The sequence below is a fragment of the Eptesicus fuscus genome, chromosome 13, assembly GCF_027574615.1.
Source record: "Eptesicus fuscus isolate TK198812 chromosome 13, DD_ASM_mEF_20220401, whole genome shotgun sequence".
Classification (NCBI taxonomy): domain Eukaryota; kingdom Metazoa; phylum Chordata; class Mammalia; order Chiroptera; family Vespertilionidae; genus Eptesicus; species Eptesicus fuscus.
This window is the reverse complement of record NC_072485.1, coordinates 48,679,299-48,697,127: the sequence shown is the minus strand read 5'-3', so window position 1 is coordinate 48,697,127 and position 17,829 is coordinate 48,679,299. Positions and strand designations below refer to the sequence as shown.

The window sequence follows — 17,829 nt, the reverse complement described above, 5'->3', positions numbered from 1 at the left end:
CTTTTCTGCTTAAATCACCCAGAATCAATTTCTGCTATTGGCAGTGATGAAATCTTAATGATACAGAAGGCTATTTCTTTAACATAAAAAGACTATGCCTTTTTTTCTTTTCTTTTTCTTTTTTTTTTTTTTTTAAGAATAGTGTATTAATTTTTAAGGGAATCAGAGAGAGAGAAACATCGGTTGGCTGCCTCCTACACGCCCCCTACTGGAGATGGAGTCTGAAACCTGGGTGTGTGTCCTTACTAGAATCCAACAGGCAACCTTATGGTACACCGGTTGATGCCCAACCAACTGAGCCAACACCTTGCCAGGGCTGTCTTTTTTCCTTTTTTCTTCAAACCTGTGGCAAAAAAGAAAAAAAAAATCCATAAATAATAACCTTCCTATTAGAACAAAGAGCAAAACAAGGATTACAGCCAAGACCACGATGATTATTATTATAGACTAGTGGCCCGGTGCATGAAATTCATACAGGGGTGACGGGGGGGGGGGGGGGTGTCCCTCAGCCCGGCCTGCACCCTCTCCAATCTGGGACTCCTCGAAGAATGTCCTACTGCTGGTTTACAGGGATCAGGCCTAAACCAGCAGTCGGACATCCCTCTCGCAATCTGGGACTGCTGGCTCCTAACCGCTCACCTGCCTGCCTGCCTGCCTGCCTGATTGCCCCTAACCACTCTGCCTGCCAGCCTGCTTGCCCCCAACTGCCCCCCCTCCGCCAGCCTGATCACCCCCACTGCCCCCCGTGCCAGTGTGCTCGCCCCCACCTTACGTCCCCACTGGCCTGCTCACCCCCAACTGCCCCCCTGCTCGCCTGCTCACTCCAAACTGCCCCCCCCCCACTGTCCTGATCACCTCCAACTGACCTCCACTGACAGGCTGAGGGACTGAGGGCTGTTTTCAGGCTGGCCACACCCCTTCAGGGTGGGGGTCCCCACTGGGGTTCCTTTTCAGCCTGGGTGAGGGGCTGATGGCTGTTTGTAGGCTGGCCAAACCCCCAGCAGGGAACCTCACCCCATGGGAGTGTGGCCAGCCTAGGTGAGGAGCTGAGGGCTATTTTCAGGCTGGTCCAGGCTCCCAGACCCTACTTTTTTTCTTTTATTTCTTTTTTTTCAGTGCCTCCTTGAGTGGAGGCCAGGGCCCTGGAAGCAGGTATCTGGGATTTATTTATCTTCTACAATTGAAACTTTGTAGCCTTGAGTGGAGGCCAGGGCTGGCCAGGGCAGGCAGGAAGCTTGGCTTCCTCCATTGCCAGGGGCAACCCAAGCCTCCTGCTCACTCCAGCTCCATGGCTGCCACCATCTTGGTTGGGCTAATTTGCATACTCACTACTGATTGGCTGTGGTGTAGCAGAGTGATGGTTAATTTGCATGTTTCTCTTTTATTCGTGTAGATTATTTTGCTTATGTACCCATGTCTTTTTTTAAAAAGGTGTGTTGAGGTGCAATTTGCATACACTAAAATTTACCACTTTAAAGTGTATAATTTGATGGGTTTTAGCCATTATATGTAGTCATTTAAGCATACATGCAATATATGTATAAACTATTTCCATTACCCCAAAAAGTTCCCTCAAGCTCCCTTAAAGTTAACTCCCTCCCCTTCCCCAGTCCTGGCAACCATTAATCTGACTTCTGTCCCCATGGTTTGGCCTTCTCTGCAATGTCATATAATGCCTTTGGTGGCTTTCTTCTTTCACTTGGCATACGGCTTTTGAGATCCATCCATATTGTTGCATGAGCACTAGTCCATTGCATAAATATGCCAACATTTGTTTATCCATTCAATGACATTGGGGTCGTTTTCAGTTTCAGACTATTATGAATGAAGCTTCTATAAACACTTGGTATAAAGGTTTTCATATAAACATATACATTTATTTTTATTGGGTAAATATCTAATGCTGTGTCACGTTAGATAAATATTTAACTTTATAAGAAACTGCCACACTATTCTCCAAAGTGCTGTGCTGCTTTGCATTCCCACCAATGCTCTGTGAGGCTTGCAGTTCTTCTTCATTCTCACCAGCACTTGGTATTATCAGTCTTTTAATTTTAGCTGCCTACTAAACGTACAGCTGTATCTTGGTTTGGTTTTAATTTTTATTTCTCTAATAACTGATGATGATGAGCATCTTCTCATCTATTTGTTTGCCACCAATATGTCTTTTTTTTTGGGGGGGGGGGGGCGGCAGGCGTGGTGTCTGCTCAAACTGTTCACCTATTTTTTTATTTAGTTGTTTATCTTATTGCTGATATTTCTGTATATGTTTTGAATATAAGTTCCTCAGCAGACTTGTGTTTTGCAAATATTTTCTCCCTGTGGTTTGTATTTTCATTTTCTTAAGGGTGTCTTTCAAAAAGCAAAAGCTTGATTTTGATAAAGTTTAATTTTTTGCTTTTATGATTCATGCTTTATGTGTCCTACCTAAAAAATTAATGCCTAGTCAGAGGACACAAAGAATTTATTTCTCTTATGCTTTCCTCTAAAAATTTTATAGTTTTAGCTCTTACATTTGAGTCTGTGATTCATTTTGAGTTAAATTTTGTATGTAGAGTGAGAAAAAGATTCATTTTTACATATAAATATAAAAATTTTCCAAAATAGTATTATGTAACATAGTTCTAAATGTTCTGGTTGCCATAGTAAAATACAAACATAAGAGATAAAATTATTGGAAAGGAGGAGAAAAACCATTATTTACAGTCAACAAGATTTCATGCCCCCAAAACCTCAAGAGAATCCATTGAAAACACATGGAATTAGTAGGGAGAATTCAATAAAATGATTCATTACAGAATAAATATGCAAAAACCAATAACTTCTCAATATAACAGCAGTAATTATTTAAAGGATATAGTAGAAAAATAAAGAATCCCATGCACAATAGCAACAAAAGATATCAATGCCTACAACTAATCTTTTTTGTGTGTGGTATGTTATTTTTCAATTACAGTTTACATTCAATATTATTTTATATTCATTTCAGGTGTGCAGGATAGTGGTTAGACAATCATCTATATATATAAAAGCCTAATATGCTAAGTGTCCAACCTATCGATCAACAGGTTGACCACTCAACCAGTTGCTATGACACACACTGACCACCAGGGGGCAGATGCTCCAAACGGGAGGTTAGCTTGCTGCTGGGGTCCGGCGATCAGGACTGGGCAAGATGGGCCAGGCACACCCTGGAGCCTTCCTGGGGTCCCTCCCTGGCTGGCCAGCCCCCATCAACCTCGATCAGGACTGGGTGAGATGGCCCTGATTAGCTTCGATCACCAGCCAGGCCAAGGGACCCCACCCGTGCACGAATTCGTGCACCAGGCCCCTAGTATACTTTAAAAGTGTTCCCCCTGATATTACCGGTACCACCTGGCACCATACATAATTATTACAATATTATTTACTATATTCCCTTGTTGTATCGTAAATCAGCGAGTGAGATACAAGGCACCTTAATGAGCCAATTAATTAGGAGTCGTTTATTGCATGCAGCCCAGAGGGAGGTGTCTCTTCCAAATCTCTGAGTGAAGTCACACAGGAAGTTTTTCGTATTTATACCTTTTGAGCTTCTTTGTCTGCAGGTTTTACAAAGGGCTCTGTGTGAGTTATTGTTACAGACAGTTTGTAATCTTGGGTACATAAAGAACAAACATTTGGCATAAGAATATGGGAATTATTATCAGTATTAGTCCATTATGTTAGATGGCTACCTTGCAAGGTCAGACAGTTAAGTTTTTATCTTTTTCTATTATTCAAACTAGAACAGTTACTCTACAGAATAAGAGACCATCTAAAAATGACAGAGTTTATAGAACAAGGGACTACCTAACAATAGCAGAGAATTCAAACAGCAGTTTTATACAAGATGGAGGTTACTATGCTTCACCCTATGCTGTACTTTATATACCCATGTCTATTTAGTAACGCCAATTTGTAGTTTTTCATCTCTTCACCTCTTTCACCTAGTCCCCAATGCCCCTCCCCTCTGGCAACCATCTGTCCTCTCTCTGTGTCTATGAGTCTGTTTCAATTTTGTCTGCTCATTTATTTTGTTCTTTAGATTTCATATGTAATTAAAATCTCTGTCTGACTTATTTCATCAAACACAATACCTTTTAGGTCGATTCACACTATTACAAATGGTAAGATTTCATTCTTTTTTTATGGCCCAGTAACATTCCATTGTATCCATAGCATTTTTATTCACTCATCTACTGATGGGCACTTGGGTTCCTCTCATATCTTGGCTATTGTAAATAAAACTGTAATGAGCATAGGGGTACAAATACTCTTTCAAATTAATGTTTTGGGTTTCTTCAGATAAATACCCAGAAGTGGAATTGTTGGGTCATAAGGCAGTTACATTTTTAATTTTTTAAACCTTCACAGTGGCTGCACCAATCTGCATTCCCACCGACAGTGCATGAGGGTTCCTGTTCTTCACATCCTCACCAACATTTGCCATTTGTGGATTTACTGATGATGGTCATTCTGACAGGTGTGAGATAATATCTCATTATGATTTTAATTTGCATTTCTCTGACTATAAGGCCTACAACTAATCTTAACAAATAAAGTACAGGCCTATGTAATAAAAGTCAGAATGCTTTATTGAGGCCATAAAAGAAGATAACTAAATATAGATATGCCAAGCTCTTAGATGAAAAAATTCAATAATCTAAAAATGTTAATTTTTCCAAAAGAATTTGTAATACTGGGAGGGAAGGGGTTGGAACATGCCAAAATAATTCTAAAACTTACCTGGAAGAGTGAACAGTAAGGAGTAGCTGATACTTTAAATGATATTATAAGCCCTGGTCAGGTGTCTCCATTGGTTAGAGTGTCATCCCAATACATCAAGGTTACAGGATGGATCCCCAATCAGGACACATACAAGAATCAGCCAATGAATACATGGATGGGTGGAGCACTAATTGATGTTTCTCTCTCCCTCCTTCTCTCTCAAAATCAAGAAAGTGAAAGTTAAAAATAAATAAGAAAGATATAATTTATATATTGTGTAAGGGCACAAAATAAAATAAATAGATGGATCAATATGCTACAATAAAATAAATTAGTCTGAAACAGAACCTGCTGCATATTAAAACTTCATGTATAATAACTGAAGCATAATTAATCAGTTGGGATCAAGATATACTGAAGGGTGGTGAACACAGTACAATATACGGATGATGTGTTATAGAATTGTACACCTAAAACCCATATAATTTTATTAACCAATGTCACCCCAAATAAGTTCAATAAAAAAGAAAGAAAGATATTCTGCAGAGTAGCAAGAATGGAAAAAAGAAGATTAATTATGAGGCTCTGAAACTAGTCCCAGAGATATAGGATGGCAGACAAGTTCCCTGGGTTCCTAGGCCAGAGCAGCTCCTTCGTTAGGCAAGCAGGTACCCATCTGGGAGCAGGGCACTGCAGGCTGGCGGGCAGGTGTGCACATCTGGGAGTCAGGCACATCCAGTGCCCTTTACTGACAAAGCTTAACATCATGCCAGCTGGCAAAGGAAAAGGATTGTAAAGGGCTCTTATTTTTCTCCATAGTTCAGGCAACAAACAGTGAATTTGAAGCTGACAGGTAATCCTACCTAATAATAGACAAATATGCAAATTGACCATACCTCCAACACACCCACAAGCCACGCCCACAAGCCACACCCACCATCCAATCAGAGTGAGTATGCAAATTAACCCATCCAAGATGGCTAAAGCCACAGAGAGCAAGGTTTCCCAGGCAACAGAGGGAAACAAGCTTTCCGCCAGCCGTTGCAGGCCTAAGCCTCCACTCAAGCTACAAAGTTTCAATTATAGAAGGTAAATAAATTCAAACAGAAATGGCATCAGAATGGAGCTTGAGAGAGAAGGCCAGGGTTGCCACCAGCAACAGGGGAAGCAAAGCTTTCCGAACACCCTGGCCGGGCCCACCCGCTTAAGGCAACAAAGTTTCAGTTATAACCCCAACACTAATGGCTGCCAGCCTCGGAGGGAGCCCCAGGCTTGGCTCCGCTCCAGGCTACAAAGTTTCAATTGTAGAAAGAAAATAAATCCCAGATACCAGGGCCTCCCCTTGGGTTGCCAGGGGGCGTGGCTGGCCTGCAAACCACCACAGGCCCCTCGCTCAGGCCGCCCCATACCCCAAGGGAACCCCCACCCTGATCCGGGACACCCTTCAGGGCAAACCAGTTGGCCCCCACCCCTGTACCAGGCCTCTATCCTATCTAATAAAAGAGTAATATGCAGATTGATCATCACTGCAACACACAATATAGCTTCCCCATGTGGTCAAAGATCCTGCCCCCATGTGGACACAAGATGGCCAGCAGGAGAGGGCAGTTGGGAGGCACCTGGCCTGCAAGGGAGGGCAATTGAGAAGGACCAGGCCTGCAAGGGAGAGCAGTTGAGAGGGACCAGGCCTGCAAGGGAGGGCAGTTGGAGATGATCAACCCTGCAGGAGAGGGCAGTTAGGGGTGACCAGGTCGGCAGAGGAGGGAAGTTGGGGGCAAACAGGCTGGCAGCGGAGTGGTTAGGGGGTGATCAGGCTGGCAGGCAGAAGTGGTTAGGGGCAATCAAGAAGGCAGGCAGGCAAGCAGTTGGGAGCCAGCAGTCCTGGATTGTGAGAGGGCAGTCGGACATCCCTCCAGGGGTCCCAGATTGGAGAGGCTACAGGCTGGGCTGAGGGACAGCCCCCCTCCGTGCATGAATTTCGTGCACTAGGCCTCTAGTCCTACCTAATAATAGACAAATATGCAAATTGACCGCACCTTCGCTATGCCCAAGCCACAACCACCAGCCAAGCCACGCCCACCAACCAATCAGGATGAGTATGCAAATTATCCCAACCAAGATGGCGGCTAATTTGCATACCAAGACAGCGTAGAAAGAAGCCAAGAGCTGCAGAAGGGAGCAAAGCTGCGGAGAAGCAAGCAAGCTGGGGGGAGGAGAAGGGAGGAGCGGAGGCAGGGCCGGGGGAGAAGGAAGGAGAGCAGGTGGGCTGGCGGAGAAGGGAGAAAAGCAGGTGGGCTGGCGGAGAAGGTGGGGTGGGGGAGAAGGGAGGAGAGCAGGCAGGGTGGGGTAGAGTGCAGCAGGAAACCCTATTGCAGGATTCTTCCTGCAACGGGAACACTAGTATATTGATAACTGACACAGGATGTAAGTGCCAGCCCACACTTTTCCAACACAATTACAGTCTCAGCTCTGGACACATTTGCTAACATCCCAATGGCCAAAGCAAGTCACCTAACCAAGTCCAATTACCAGTGGGGGCGGGGAGGGGGGAGTATACGCTAGAGAGAGTGGGGAGGGAAGTGAACACTTGCTAAGCTATAATCTAAACATCACAGAGGTGATACTGGTTGGACATCCTGGTGGACTGAAAGAGAAGGAAAAGAGAGGAGATAACTCTTAAGAGTTTGGATATGAGCAGCTGAGTGGCTGTGGGTGCTATTTACTAATACAGGAAGGACCAGAAGATAAACAGGTTTGCTGAGTAAAAGCAAAAGTTTGGACTTGTTAAATATTGACATCTAACAGGAGATTTCGAGGCAGCTAGATATGAGTCTAGGGCTCAAGAGAAAGGTCACATCTAGAGATCTAAGCATGATAATCATTGGCTTATAGGAAGTGTTTTATGCCTTGGGATCACCTGGGGAAAGAAGGTAGCTGGAGCAGAGAAACTGTCCAAGGATGGGCCTGGGAACTTTCCTATTTAGATAACAGGTAGGGAGAAAGATTCAGTAAGGGGACCTCAATGGAGGTGCTGGTGTTGTGGAAGAAAACCAGGAAAGTGTAGGGGTCACAGGAGCCAAGAGAAGACAGTGTTGGAAGTAGGAAGAAGTGCCCAATGAAGCAAAATATTCCTGGGAATTTGAAATGTTCCTGAGAACAGAGATGAAGGTTGTTGGTGACCTTGGAAAGAGCTATTTAGGGGACCAGCTCTATGAAGAAGCACTGTGCTAGGTCCTGGGGATAAAGAGATGAATAAGATGCATTTCTCGCCCTTTAGGAAATCACTGCCTGGAGAGGAAGGCAGGCATGCAAATAAATCATTGCAATACAACGTGATAAATCTTACACTAGAATAACACTTCCCTAAATGCGTTCCACTGAACACTACTATTAGAGGGAGGTGTTAATTGGTGCTCCAACATATTCCAAAACCAAACAAGCTTGGGAAATGCTGCGAACCAAACCCCATCTCGGGCTACAGTGCCAACGGCAGAACTCTTAGCTCTATGCTCAGGTCTTAGGAAACCAATGTATTGCACCTTGGGTTCCTGTCTGCACACCCAGGTCCTGTCTGGCATCCCCCAAGAATTAAAGTAAAACAATACCAGCTCCACAGTCAGTAGAAACAGCCACGGGGGGGAGGGAAATGGCACTGAAGAGCAGCCTCTGGCAGTGTGACCTGACAGCAGAGCTGCTCTCAGAAGCAATGCCCAGGCAGGATTCCCCTGGGATGTGCCCTGGATCCTGTGGCAGAGCAGCAGGGGGAGGGAACCCCTGCTTCGGGACCCCCAGGTGGCCCTGAACACAGGACACAGCGCCTGAGACCTCCCAGCGGAATCCATGGAACTGCATTCCCGGGGCAACCACCCACCTACTGCTTCAGAATTGAGAGGTCTGGCTTTCAGTTAATCTTGCAATTTCCCCCAGAGGTAGGAAAATTAGGAAAAATTAAATCACCAGCTGGCTCCTAAGCAGTTTCAGGCCCTCTTCATTTTTTCCCTGACAGCTAAGGCACGAGACCCCATTAATACTTTGTTGCACAAATGCATGCCGCTGAACAAAAAGCAAGGCATTCCTCCATAGCTCCAGGATTCCCAGGTGATTTCTGAAGCCTTCTACCTCAGACAGGTAGAAAGTGCAAGGAGTGTGAGGGGCGGGTTTCTCACTCACACCTATTGGTGGGGAACAAGAGGAGCCCCTGGTCTGGCAGGAGAACCTGGTGCTGCTCAGGGTTGGAGAACCTGGGTCTGCAACCTTGTTCTAACTGTGGGGAGGGAGGCCCGCCAGGGCACAGACATCAGGAGACCACGAGGAGAAATAATCCATCTTTTCCTCATCATTTTTCTTGACATTTTCGACAGCCCCTTCCAAACACAGGATCTGTGGTTTCAGGGGTTGTGTAAGTCACCTTTCTAAAGAGTCAAGGGGAAAAAAAGACTATTCTATTTGGAGCTGTTTGTGTTGCAACAAATCAAATGTCACTCCAACTGGCTGAGGAACAGAGATACGGTTTGTTGCAGTGACACAGAGGAAACTTAGACTAAACAGACAGAATAGGAGGCACAGCCAGGCCCCGCAGGGTCTAGACCTGAGAACAGCTCAGTCTCACTGAGGCCCTGTGGCCTCTCTAATTCCGTTTCCACTTGATTCTTGTTCAACTGGCTTCCTCTGCTTATACATATTGTACTTGGCCCTCCATGGCCACCACCAATCCTGACTCTAGATCACTTTTAGTCTAAAGAAACTACCATCTACTGGCTACAGTCCCTGTGTAATTTCATCCAAATTCTTTAGAACTGAATCAATCACTGGCTGGTAGGAGGCAAGTCAATGGGACATTAACCAGAAAACAGATCAGCTATTCAGCAACTATTGTCATGCCAAGGAGGGTGGAGCCATGTGAAATTTGCACTGTCCCTTCAGGAGGATGTGAGTAGGGCAAACATTGAAGTCCAAATAACATAGAATTGTATAGATGATTACCATCAGCAGTGCAGATGCGTGGAAAAGAATACATAGCAAAGCCGGTGTGGTAGCCTGAATAATGGCCCCCAAAGGTGTCCACATCCTAATCCCGGGAACCTATTAACATGTTTACTTTATATGGAAAAAGGGACTGCAATTTACTTACAGGATATTTTTCCTTACATGATATTCTTCTACTATCCCCCCTTTTTTGATTTAAGTATTAGGAGGCTTTTGGAAATTTTATAATGTAGTCTTGATAGCTTTTAAATTTTAATTTTTTGCACTAAAATATGACTGCTTTAGGTTCATTACATGTTACGCAATTTTACCATGTGATGAACTACCAATAAAAATTTTAGTTAACACTTTAGGAACAGCTTTTTGTCTAGTACAATTAATTTTTCTAGAATATTCACTTCTTTCAATTAGCCAATTTAAATTAGTCTGAAAACTTGACTACTATTTTACTGTCAAATTTAATACTCTAACAACAATCTTATTTTACCCTGTAAATATTAGTGAAAAGGATTATTTGCCTTCTTGAGTAGGCCCTCAGCATTCCTGGTATTAGGCTGGATTTAGATATCAAAAACCCACTTCCCCACACCATGGGTACAAGACAACTCAAACAAGTCTTGTTGCAGTGAGAGGGCAGCTGCTGTCGACCAAGTCTCTGTCTGTTGCCTGGGTCCCGATTTGAGCTGGGCATGGGAAGCAAAGCAGCCATAGGGGCAGGAGACCTCCCTCAGAAGGGGTGAGGGTTCAGGCCTCTGCAAAGTTGGGGGGGTGAGGGTCTGTGCCCCACCTCTGTTGACCCCCAAGCTCTCTCCTGATGGCCCCTCTGGACTGCAGATGTGAATAAGTTAAGGATTTTGAGATGGGGTGATTGTGCTGGGTTCTCTAGGTGGGCCCAATGTAATCACAAGAGTGCTTGTAAGAGGGAGGCAGGAGGGTCAAAGACAGTGTAGGAGATGAGACAACAGAAACAAGAGATTGGAGTGATTCGGGGAACAGGTTACAAGCTAAGGGAATGCAGGCAGGGCTAGAAGCTAAAAAATAATCCAGGGAAATGGATTCTCTACTGAAGCCTCTGGGAGCAACACAGCCCCACCTACATTTTGATTTTAGACTTCTGAACTCCCAAACTGTCAGAGAATAAATACCGTATATTGTTTTAAGCCGCCAAGTTGGTGCTAATTTGTTACCGCAGTCAGAAACCATGGGGGCCATCATCCCATCTCTATAAGCACTCTGGCCTCTCCCAGAGAACTGAAACCTTAGTTCATTATCTTTTGGGGTACAATTTGAATTCAACTAAATGCCACTCTGTTGTGTATACCTTGCATTTACTCTTTCCCAAACTGAAGGTTTGATTAAGTTGATTCATCACTATCTAATAAACAGCATTCCCATTGGCCATACTGATGGAGCACCATTGAGGGGTTTCATGCCAATACCCCGTTTCATGCCAAGAGGGCGGTGGCTTCCCTCTTGTCCAATACCTGGACCCTGGTCCAATCAGCTGTGGTCAGGGCAGCAAGACTGCTGTCAGTCAGTACAAATTCATACACACACACACACACACACACGCACGCACACACGCACGCACACACACAAAGTTATTAGGGAAAGAATAGGTTTGAGCTATTTGTGGGAGTCACCTGAGAACACCTCCTACAGCCAGTAGGATTTAACATGGAGAAGTTTAAGAAACAATTTTGAGGGTTTTTTTTGTTTTTTTTCTTAATTTCAGAGAGGAAGGAAGAGGGAAGGAGGGATAGAAACATCAATGATGAGAGAGAATCACTGATCGGCTGCCTCCTGCATGCCCTCTACTGGAGATGGAGCCCACAACCCAGGCATGTGCCCTTGATTGGAATCAAACCCGGGACCCTTCAGTCCGAAGTCGGATGCTCTATTCGCTGAGCCAAACCAACTAGGGCAATTTTGAGGTTTTAAGAGAAGAAAGGCCCTTATTGACCTATTTTACCAACTTTAATGCTGCCTCTTGAATTGTCAGAAGCTTTAGAGCTAAAGACCTGAGATTCCTTTCTTTGGAGTCCTTTGAAGCCCCACTGTTTCCTAACGCCAACACTAAAAGCAGTCCTCCTCCAAGGTCAAAGGTGACCCTTCCTCCTGCATCTCCCACCTTGCCCTTGGCCCCACAGATCGATTTGCAGGATGGCACAGGCTCACTGCTTGCCCTGGAGCAGTATTTTAGGAGTTGACAGAAAAGAAAAAAGAATCTGTTGAAGCCAATTTCGGTTCTAGGCATGAAAAGGGATGTGTTGCTTGAGCTTCTGGAAATCAGGATGGCTTAAGAAGTCAAAGAGACATTTGAAGTATTGCCTTCAGGCCTGGAAGAAACCCAAACAATCGGAGGTGTAAATGCACAGGATTCAGGTGTTGGTATATCCTTAAAACCAGGTCTGGGCTGCAGGAGCCTGGCCTCATTTAGAATTGCTGGAAAATGCATGAATTAAGTCACTTTGAAGGCTCCTAGACGATTCGGTTTGGATCAGCCTTTTTCCTATAGGGTTTGTCATATTTATGACTATTATTTTTTAGTGATTTATGTTTTCCTCTTATAATATGCTACCTTATATTAAACACTTGGGCATCCCAGATCAGACTATCTAGAAATAAACTTGTGCTTTTCTGTGGTATTTGTTAAAAGATGAGGATTTTTCAACTCATTACTTACCTTTTGATGGACTTACAACAACTCATCTCAAAACAATTCCACCAGCTTTCTTAACCTGAATCTTCAGTTAGGTTTCCCAGTCCCTCTCATTAAATTAAAACCTTTATAGTGTTTTAAATTTTTTTAAAAGTATGCACATCTTTCATGATTCCTTCCATAAAGATTAAATGCACATATATTGTTAAATATACATTTATATAATAGATATATTTACCCAAGAAGGCAAAGTTTACCTGCCATATACTTTTTTTGTTAGAAAATAAAACCAATCTGGCTTCTAGCATAGGCATGTGTAATCCCTCCCAGAGGGTCCCTTGGAGCAGGATCGTGGCCAGTTTCATCTCACTCTTCCCTGGAGAATGAGAAATCAGCTCTGTGGGCCATGGCCTCCCTCCTGCAAGGTCACCCTCCTCATGATGCCCAGGTCCATTGTGAAGACCCGAGGAGAGTGTGGGTGGCTCTGGGGAGAGCAGTAGGAAGTCTGCGGAGCGCTGGGCAGGGAGAGGGCCTCAGCACACGGGACTGTGGGGGAGACAGAGCCCAGCTCCCTGGGCACCTCTCTCTCTCCAATCCCTATGGAGATCACCTTTCTGCCCCTTGTATGGGCACAGCCCCAGGCCTACACTCCTGCCAACAGCATCTTGGAGGCAATCTGGATAAACCCTTAGGCTGCCTTGAGACCCCAAAACTGTGCCTCCTGTGGCCAACCCATGAAGAGTAAGCGGGTGTGGTTTCCGAAAGCCCAGTGTCTCCACCTCACACTCAGGCCCTGACCCTCCAGTGGAGGCAGCTCTGTGACGTCAGCATGTCTGGGCTGGGGAGGGTGTGCTGAGTGGGGTGCCAGCAGCTGACCTGGTTGCCCACCCGTTTGTTAGGCCTGGATACATCCTGCCCACAGACACAGGACTTGGAGGACTGGGAACCTTCCCAGGCACCATGGGCCCTCACTACCTCCCAGAGGCTTTGCTGAGACGCCAGATCAGCAGATTGTCTGGCTTAAGGAGCTGTTGGGAAACTCTACAAAGGGCTTAGCTGATAATGAGGAGTAAATTGCTAATCATAGCTCCAATTGTGCCCACCTGCCCGCCTTCACAAGGGTATTTGCTTCGTCAAAAGAATAGAACTGTGATGGTGGAAAGGTGAGCCATGAAAGTGGGGTCCTAAGGGAGAGAGCCCTGCCGGGTCTCCCCTAAGTGATAAAGCATCCAGTCCTGTCCACAAGGCTCCCATGGGCACCTGGAGCCCAGGAAAGAGGGTTTGGGGCTGGAGGAGCTGTTGCCTTTAGGCCCCTGTAGCAGGGAGCTCAGGGGGCTTCGTGTTTAGGGTGGGGCCTGAGGGCCCTGTGTGACTTCCACAGTAGCAGCAGTCATAGATCTCTATGTGCTATTTGCAAAAATGTTAAGCTACTTGTGGAAACCATACATGTTTTCCGTAACCAGAACCCCCCCTCCACAAAAGCTATAAGCTTCAATTTATATCAACTCAATATTTATACCAACTGTGAAATTTCTTATGGATCAGAAGCTCTGATTGGCAGTTATAGCTGGTTTTAATGAATAAAACTGTGAAAGTACAATTATTATCTGCAAGCAAAGAGTACATGGTAGATAGGATTTTCCAAAGCATGGAGTTCAAGGGAGAAAACAACACAGACGGTATCCATGGTGATGGGAAGGCTGGGGGCACTGAAATAAGACCAGGGGCAGGGGCAGGAGCTCAGGAAAGGTGGTTGGATTGGATGCAGTCTCTTAAAGTGAAAAGCCATACATCGTAGTGGAAATAGTGTAGCATATATAAGAGAACTCTGGGCCGTTGCCTTGCTGTGTGACCTTGGGCAAGTCCCTTTCCTTGCTGGGTTTGTTTTCACACCTGTGCAATGAAGGGCTTGGACTTGTCTGATTCCCCCTCCCAGGACCAGGGCTCTGGACCCAGACTGAAGAAAGGGGATTTGGGGATATGGTACAACTTCAGGGCTGTGTAACCCTGAGCAAACTGCTATACCTCTCTAAGCCTCAAGTTTCCATTAATACTAGTGCCTACCGCTCAATACTTCAGTAAGTCTCCAGAGTTTTTACTGCTGCTTCTTCTAACCTCTTTTGAACTCTGACCCCTGGCTTGGATTTAGGGTTGTGGCATGGATAGTTGAGCACCAAGACTAATTGCTCACAGTTCTCTGCCTCCTCTCAGGGCTGGTCCCGCTTTGCTATCAGCTTTCCCATCTCAGCATCTCTTCACTCTTTCCTTTTCAACCTAACTGTTACTGAAGCCCTGACAGAAGAAATCAGTAAACCCTAAACAGATGTGTCTTGGCTTTGGCGTAAATGGCAGGGCTAATCCATCCTCACAGAAGCAAACATACCTCCCATCTGAGCCATGCCAAAGGTGATTTACTGAAATTAGAAGGTTTCCAAATACAAGATAAAGGATGATTTCAAATATCCTACAGTAAAACACCGGCTTAAGACAGAGTTTGGCTACTACAATTTTTGGAGGATGGATGGAAGGAAGGGCCAGCTGTCCCTTCTCTGTTAAAAGAAATGGAAACCTTAGAGGACTACGGGTGGGGGTGTGGAGGGGAGGAGAAATCTTCAAGTGGAAAATAGGAATTACTATATTAAGAGCCTCTATTAAGGTGTCTTGCTCAAAGATGGACAACCTCGATGGATATGGGGTTTGGTGCTGGTGGAGAGTGGGAAGATGATAAAATGAAAAATGACTCAGAGGTTGTGGTTAATGGTGCCCTTGAAGAGGGGAGAAGGGTTGGGGATGTGGAGGAGAGGCAGTTTCAGAGTAAGGGAGGCAGCCTCCAAGACGGCCTCAGTGACCCCCACTTCCTGGTATCTACACACCCCTATGTAACCCCTCACATTGAGTGCCAGTTGCTAATGAATAGTTGTGGGATGTCACTTCTGATGTTAGGTTACAAAAGGACTGTGGCTTCCATCTTGCTCACCCTCTGTTGCTCTCTCTTGCTCTGCGGGGAGCCAGCTGCTGTGTCCTAAGCTGCCATATGGAGAGACGGACCTGCAAGGCCCTGAGGGTGCCTCCAGCCAGCAGCCAGCTGATTGCCCTTGGTCCACCAGCCCTTGAGGAACCGAATCCTGCCAGCACCTATGGGAGTGAGCTTAGAAGTGGGTCCCCTTCCAGTGGAACTAACTACCAGATCAGACTGCAGCCCCAGCTGGCACAGGGATTCTTTGGAGGAAAAGAAGAGAAAAAGAGTTGAGTCGTGTGCTTTACACACCTTATCTTGAACCTCGAATTCATTCTGTGAGTGATGTCAGCACCTTCATTGTGTAGATGAGGAAGAAAACCAAGACTCAAATAGGTTAAAACATGCCAAATGTCATGTGACAAGTGAATAGAAGAATGGGGATTTGAAACCAGGACTGACTAATGCCAAAGCCCACACTCCGGTTATTTCAGAAATATACTGTGTTTGCCCAGCCCGTGTGGGTTGAGCATCGACCTTTGAACCAGGAGGTCACGTTTCAATTCCCAGTCAGGGCACATGCCCGAGTTGCAGTCTCCATCCCCAGTAGGGGGCATGCAGGAGGCAGGCAATCAATGATTCTCTCTCATCATTGATGTTTCTATCTCTCCTTCCTCTCTGAAATCAATGAAAATCTATATATATAAAAGCCTAAGCAACCAAACGACCGGTCACTATGACGCGCATTGACCACCATGCAGGAGCTGCCCTCTGGTGGTCAGTGTGCTCCCACAGGGGGAGGGCCGCTCAGTCAGAAGCCCTGAGCTGGGCTCATGGCTGGCGAGCACAGTGGCAGTGGCGGGAGCCTCTCCTGCTTCTGTGACAACACTAAGGATGTCTGGCTTAGACCTGCTCCCCATCCTCCCAGTGCTCCCAGACTGTGAGAGGGTGCAGGAAGGCTGAGGGACCACCCCCATCCCCGAGTGCACAAATTTTGTGCACCAGGCCTCTAGTGTATTTATAAAAATAAAGAAATACACTGTGTTTATTTTCCAATTCAAAATAGAGATGGATAGCTGTCCAATTATCCAACCAATAAACATAGGGAGACAGCAAGAACTGGGACTGGAATGCCATGCTAACCAAGGCCAAACCTTCCCTGGGTTGGAGATAGACCCCCAAGCAGCATCAGAAGCTGATCAGAGCCTGTAACATAGCCTTGGGGTAGAATTCTCTACATGCAAAATGATCAAGTTTTTTTCATTTATTTTAAAAATTAAAGGCAATAGCTGAATCTGATATTACTATGGGCCAAGTACCACTTCCAAGAACTTTACAAGTTTTAACTCGCTTAACCCCATGAGGAAGTTAATATTATAGTCACCCAACTTACAGATGGGGAAACTGAGGCATAGATAAGTTAAATAATTTCCTCCAATTCATTCAACTGTAAGGGCATGGCCAGAATTTAAGCCTAGATGGACTGGCTCCAGAATTTCATGCAGGATCCACAACTGAAGTCTGTCTGGGCCCTGGACTGTCATGTCACCTGGGCTCCCAGACAGCAAGTCTGTCTCCTTTGCTGATCAGGCTCAGCTGCCCTGGGTTTCAGTCCCCCAACTTCTGGATTCAACCACCACCTGTGACTTCCCCTATTCAACTCCTGGGACTGGAATTGCAGTTCTCTGCCTTGACTCCATCTATCCTGACTCCCAGGCTGCACCCCGGCCCATGCCTGCTTCATGGCCTGACTCCTGACTCACCATCGGCCAGCCTGAGGCTCTGCCCACTGCCAGGCTGCCCCAAGGAAAGACCAGCCCCTGGAACAGCCAGGGTCAATTTTCTTAGAGCTATAAATGGTCTCAATTCTGGGGATATTATGTGAAAAGAGGTTGTTTCCAAGCGAGGAAAATAGCAATACAGAGGCAGAAGAGCATTACTGTGTGGATAAAAAGATGACCTATGAAAATGAACCCAACAGAGCCAAGAAGTTAGATTAAGGTTACAGACCGATCTGGTAGGGAAGTTACTAGAAGCTGTTATAGACCTCCAGGGCACAATGAAAAAGCAAATCTGCCCATGTTTATGCAGATAACAGGCTGTTAAAGAGGCCATAACACTGATCATATGGGATTTCAATAGCCCTGCAATGGCCTGGAATAAGAATTGTGGGGTGGTAGGCAGGAGGGGCACAGAGCAGGCAGGAGGGGTGCAGAGCAAGCAGGAGGGGCACAGAGCCCGCAGTAACCCAGGCTCTCCTCCAGGAGACTGTGTTGGGCCATCAGGATGCTCGGGGGGCTATCTGGGCAGCCATCCACAAAGCCGAATGCAATGAGGGATAAAGAGACGGGGCTAAAATGCTAAAAGCAGCACTTCAAACAAGTCTCAATTCAGTTTAGTCTTCCATCTGTGGTGACTTTAAAAATATAGCTCCCAAATTGCCCGTGGCATCCAGGAAACAGGGTCTGTGGGCAGA

The 17,829-nt window shown here is 45.6% G+C and overlaps 1 long non-coding RNA gene across 1 annotated transcript; it reads right to left on the bottom strand.

Annotated features, from left to right (window-relative positions):
* Nucleotides 1-320: 320 nt before the first annotated feature.
* LOC129151284 (uncharacterized) lies at nucleotides 321-15,870 on the bottom strand. The gene is made up of 3 exons (XR_008558013.1): nucleotides 15,375-15,870; nucleotides 3,458-3,581; nucleotides 321-343 (listed from the first exon to the last, which is right to left on the bottom strand). It is a non-coding gene; the product is annotated as an uncharacterized LOC129151284 (long non-coding RNA).
* Between the last annotated feature and the right edge of the window lie 1,959 nt (nucleotides 15,871-17,829).